Below are 6000 nucleotides of genomic sequence, written 5' to 3'. Positions count from 1 at the left end.
ATAGAGCCAGAGCCAGGTGCAGTAGTGCACACCTGTAATCCGAATGGCTTGGGAGGCTGAGACCGGGGAATTGTGAGTTCAAAGCCAACCTCAGGAACTGCAAGGCACTAAGCAACTCAGTAAGACCCCATCTCTAAATAAAATACAAAATAGGGCTGGAGATGTGGCTCAGTGGTTGAGTGCCCCTGAGTTCAATCCCTGGTACAAACAACAACAACAACAAAATGATGTAAAATAGGCATTGAAAAAGTACAAAAACCATTGGTCAAAATCTATTCAGAACAGACATTGAAAATAGCACCAAGGCTCTGGAACAAAGGAGTTGTTTCCACAGGTGAGCATCATTTTTTTTTTTATATTTGAAGAAGGCCTTAATGATGCCCATTAATCCCTTTATCAGTTAGCTTCCTGTAGTGGTTGAATGACGCCCATTATCCTGACAGCCTGATCATTCTACTATCTATTCTATCCTCATTCAATACTAATGCTGTTCTTCCAGGAATCACACTGGCAAGAACTACTTCCCAGTGGCTTGTCTTGGAGGCACAGGACTCAGGGATATGTTTCACTTATTCATCACTTTGAGGACAGATGGTCAGCCCTGAGAAGTAGTAATTAGGTTTTCATCTGACATCAAGAGAAGGGTCAAGCGTCAACAAAGAAATTTATTCCAGAATAAATCTAAAAGAAAATAAAGCTTTATGTTTTAACACAGAGGTAGCCACAGTTTCCCAATACTAGATGACCATCTTCAAGACAATGATATACAGACCTTGGGAGCTTGTTTTCTAGAACTATGTTGATGCCAAAAGCATTCTCCTTAGGGTCCAGGTATTGGCTGAGACTCCAGTACAAGTGCAGTGCCTCTGAAGCTTCTCTTCAAGTCTGTTCCTTTTGTCATAGATCTTCCCTAATGTTCTAGTTGTGTGCTAGTTTTAGTAAAAATAAAACTGGGCTGCTCAAATTTATAGAATGAATTCCATTTGGCATCAGTCATAATTATCAATTCATCTATTCAGTCAAATATCTATCTAGTGGTTATTGTCTGTCAATGTCTTAGGTGTTGGGGATACAGCAGTGAAGTCACTATCCTCATTGTGTTTCATTCAAAGAGGAGAGACAGAAAACAGATTGAATGTATATTAAGTATTGAATAAGAATAGTGAATGGGGGCTGGGGATGTGGCTCAGGCGGTAGCACGCTCGCCTGGCATGCGTGTGGCTGGGGTTCGATCCTCAGCACCACATACAAACAAAGATGTTGTGTTCGCTGAGAACTAAAAAATAAATATTAAAATTCTCTTTAAAAAACTAAAATAAATAAAAAAAGAATAGTGAATGGTCAGCAATAAGAAGTGCTGGGTCCAGATTGAGGTTTTCTTCAAATGCAGAAACCACACTGTGAGCCTAAGCAGTAGAAATGTTAATGAGCATCTTCAAGGCCTATTTCAAATGTAAAAGATCTTGAGGCTCACCTGTGGGAAAACTCCTGCCAACTCCTTTGTCCCAGATGGGAGGGGGAAGAACCCAGAAGGGAATTACAGGAAGGAGTAAACCTCAGGCTAAAGGACACAATTGAATCTTGAAACTTTTTCAATGACTGTTTAACATAGATTTTGCTCCAAGCTCTTCCCAAAACAATATAGCCCCTAAACCAGCACACCAAAAAGGGTTTTTCTGCTACCAGTCCCCTCCTGCTCTTCTTTAAGTAAATCCTACTCACTTTACTCTTCCCTTCTGTTATTGTCCATGGATTTTATTCTTCAAATTTGGGAGACAAGACCCCAGAAGAAAATTGGCAAAGCTATGAATCTAGTCTCATCTCAAAACTCTGGTTTCAGTATGAAACAAAGTATTGATATGGGGAGAATTGTGCTGGATTGCTGCTCAAGTTGCTTTTATTTAAGGTGTTAAGGAAAATCCTTTCTAAGGAGGTGACATTTCACCAGTAACCAGCCAGAAGGAAGAGATCCACACCTGACACTCCCTGAGGCTTAAGGCAAACTTTAAAGAAAGATGGGTGGTTACTCACTTTTGTATACTGATGTGCATTAAACCATGTTTATAATTGGGCATACTTATGACCCACTTCTAGGAATTATCTTAAGGACAAACCAGAAATGTGAGCAAAAAGATTCATGCCCAAAGATGTTCATGGCAGATTTACTTATAAAAGAAAAAAAAAATCAAAATTATTGAAAAATGCCCTTTCTTCCTTCCTGAACCTTTTCCACCCTCATGGCTCCACTGGGCACCTCCCCCCTCTGATTCCAAAGCCTTAAAAAACTTCTCTGTGATCATGTTTTCATTTACAAAGACTTGCCTGTTTACTCAACTACTCAACTACTTCTCCCTTCTTGGCTCTGATCTTGGAGAGCAAGCCTACCTTGCTATGAAGCATTTAGTACCTATCATGCATTTGGCACATCATAAGAACTCTATACCTAAAAAGAAGAACTCTATACATGCTTGATCAAAGATTGGCTTAATATCATCTGACATATCTATAGGTGGAATACTATATAGCCATCAGAAATCTTATTACTGAAAAAGGACAATGAGAAGCTAATATCACGCATAAAAATAAAACTATATATACCGAATGACCTTGATTATTAGAGACCCAAACAGTTAAAGGCAGTTTCTGACTGAGATTGGGATCATTCCTGCCTTCTCTTTATATTTTCTGTTTTGTACTTTGGGCACAATATAATAGTAGCTTCACAATCAGAAAAAAATTGAACAAGTGACTGTGTTCTACATTTGAACTTTCTGTATACATCACTCTGGTCAACTAGATGTTTTTAAAAGATGAGAGATTCATTGGTAAGGCTCTTGTTAATAGGCCCATCCTCAGCAATGTGAGGTGTCTGCTATTGACATGAAAGTTGTCACTCTGTTTTGTCTTATCATCCTATCCCAGATTCTCAACACTAGATATATTGCTATGAGAGTAGATAAAATCTACCTCCAGGCCTGAAGCTCCCTTTGATATGGCTCCCTCTTTCAATCCAGGTCCTTCTCATTTCAGATTCACTTCCTCCAAGGAGATCACCCTGACTGAGAAAAAACAATAACATTTTCCAAGTCCCCCTCCCAGGATTCAGGCAGGGGGATGGGTGGCCCTTTCATACAAGTATCTAAAATACCTATTCATCTGTCTCCTTTCAGTATTCAATGGCAGAGCTTCAGCCCCAGCTAAATTATTGGTTCTCCAATTGAGTCTAAGAAATAATCATGAAGCTTAAAAAGAATTATTCCCATTTCTTAAGACAACTGTTTTTCTTTGGGGGAAATAATCCTGGAAATGTTATTATTTCTTCATGGTTTTTGTTTGTAATCCCAGTGGCTCAAGAGGATGAGGCAGGAGGATCACAAGTTCAAAACCATCCTCAGCAACTTAGTGATGCCCTGAGCAGCTTAATGAGACCCTGTTTCAAAATAAAAAGTATTAAGGCTGGGGATGTAGCTCAATGGGTAAAGCACCCCTGAGTTCATCCTCAGTACCAAAAGAATTGGTTTGCAAACCCCTTAAAACTTATGAAAATATAAACAAAATTTGCACTTTCAAGGCATCATTCTATCACAGAGCTCAAAGCTTGCTAATAAAATTTAATTTTCTGGAGAACTAGGAACATAGATGAAGGTTATTCTATAAGTTAATTAAACTTATTATATTACCCTTTAAAGAAATGGCACCATGAAACTGGTTCATCAGGAATTTAGCTTTTCTTTTTTTCCTCCTCAGAAAACTCTATCTATGACCTACTAGACCACCTTGTTCTATTATTTGGTTGAAATAAGTCATCACCTATTGCTCTAACAAGAAAAAAGGAACAGCACATTTTACTTTGAATTCCAAATTCATGAACATGATAAATACATACTGCTGTTTGCATGAAGGGGCTGCCTCTGTGACCACTTCGCTTTGTAAAAGAGTGAAAAGGCATGAAATAAACCCCCCTCTGGGAAACCTGCATGCTCTGCATGGGTTCTTGTTGGCTTCAGGAGTCACCTAAGCTGCATAGGTTGGGAACCAAGCCTCAGTGACCCTAAGGACGGAACAAGGAAACAGGCAAGGTTCATCCCTTTAAGAGACTTGATCCCCCTTTCAGTCCTTTTGCCACTGACATTTATTTATGGATGGGAGGGTTTTCTCTGCCTTAGCCCTTAACAAACCAAGTTTGGGAATAGCAGCTCAGTTCCCAGCCCTGGTCCTAAGAACCTAGCTTTCCCTCTGTTGGATGCCAAAATCAACCATGCTGAACATCCATCACCCATGCATGTGTCTCTTTGTTCTGTTTCTCATTTGTACAAAATCAAAGGGAAATGCTTTTCACCAAGCCCTCTTGGTGCTGAAACATCTTAATATTAATCTGTGAAAGAAACAACTAGAGGAACAAACCTTAATCTTGGTGTGTGTGTGTGGGTTAGGACCATAATGACCCCAGGTTACAATAAAAAGCCTCTGTGACACCTGAGGATTATTTTTATACAGACCATGGCAACTCTGAACAATAAATTATACACCCTGCAGTTTTCCCATCAAGGAGCTGCTTATGAAAAGAAATAAACCTTGCCATTACTAACCAGAGATACACATGTGATGATAGATACAGGATGTCCTTATGGCAGAAAATGAATCATGTACTTGTGTGTGCTCCCTAGAGGGCCTTACATGAATAAAAGTGGCTTTACACAATTATTTGAATAATGATAATTTAATGATTTTTTACACTAAAAAAGAATGAAAACCTAACTAGCATTTTCTGCTTAGATAGGAATGTAAAATTGAACAATTTAAAAAATGGAATTCATAGGCACAGATTTTAATGGGTTATTTCATGTCTTCTAAGGACATTTCTATAAGAGTAATCAAATTGTGTAAAATGGAGAAAAAGGGTTTATGTTCCAAGAAACCATTCCTCTTGGGCCATGACAGCTTTGAACAAAAATATTTTCACAAAATTTTATTTTAATCATCTTCTTTTACAAAGCACAATACTTAAGACTTTTCTAAATACAACTTTAGAAAATTAAGCAAAAAAATAATCTCCATAGATGCTTGGTTGAGTCCATGCTGAATGCAAAAGAATTTTTTTTTTCAAAAGTGATACTTTCAAGCTTTTCAATATTCTTGATGGGTCCATTTTGCCAAGAGTAAAGATGGTGGCTGTGTGGGCAGTGGCTCATCCAGTTCCATGATGCAGAATCCTCTTGCTCGTTAGTCCAAGGGGCAGTAATGAAGCTGGATATGCCAACTTCTCTTTCTACAATCGCTTCTCCCTCTCTTTATCCAAAGGAAGCCAATGGCCTCTGTGAGGAGAATATATCAGCTCTCTACATTCCAAGTTGCTAGTGCCCCATGAGGGTGCCCCAACATCTCAATTTAATTACTAACATTCCTATTCTGTATACACATTATATAAAACTATATCATCAGGGATTTTCTTGATGAGTAAATGAAAAATTCAAACATTGAAGAACCCAATCCTCTTTCTTATATTAGGTGGTGGGAATCTCTGAAGGCTTCAAGTTTAATGCAGAAAAGCTTAGAACAGTCAAGGGGTACAGGAATGTTTTACGCTGCCATGAGAAACTTGGTGCTTCTGGCTGCGAGCACACTGAGACCAAGACTGCTAAAAAGGCAATATATCCAGACATGGGAATAAAGGGTGTGAGGTTTCTTTCTTTACACACTCCCTTTCCTTAACTGTGTCCCTTCCCGCTCAGGAAGACCAGGGCATTGGGGCTTTGTAAATACTGAGAGGAAAGTAATGACCTCAATCAGAATGGATGAGTATCCAGGCAAGAGCAAGGCAAGGGAAGGGAGAGAGAAAGAGAAAGGAAGAGATATTTATGTGTTATACTTCCAATGATAAATAATGTGAGTTTTTGCATCATTCCTTCACTGTTATCAATTTGCATTTATCACAGCTATGTAAAATCTGTTAATGTTTCACAGTTTCACTATAAAACTCAGGAATTAGGCAAAGCAGCT

The sequence above is a fragment of the Ictidomys tridecemlineatus genome, unplaced genomic scaffold, assembly GCF_052094955.1.
Source record: "Ictidomys tridecemlineatus isolate mIctTri1 unplaced genomic scaffold, mIctTri1.hap1 Scaffold_44, whole genome shotgun sequence".
Taxonomy (NCBI): domain Eukaryota; kingdom Metazoa; phylum Chordata; class Mammalia; order Rodentia; family Sciuridae; genus Ictidomys; species Ictidomys tridecemlineatus.
This window is presented reverse-complemented; position numbering follows the sequence as displayed.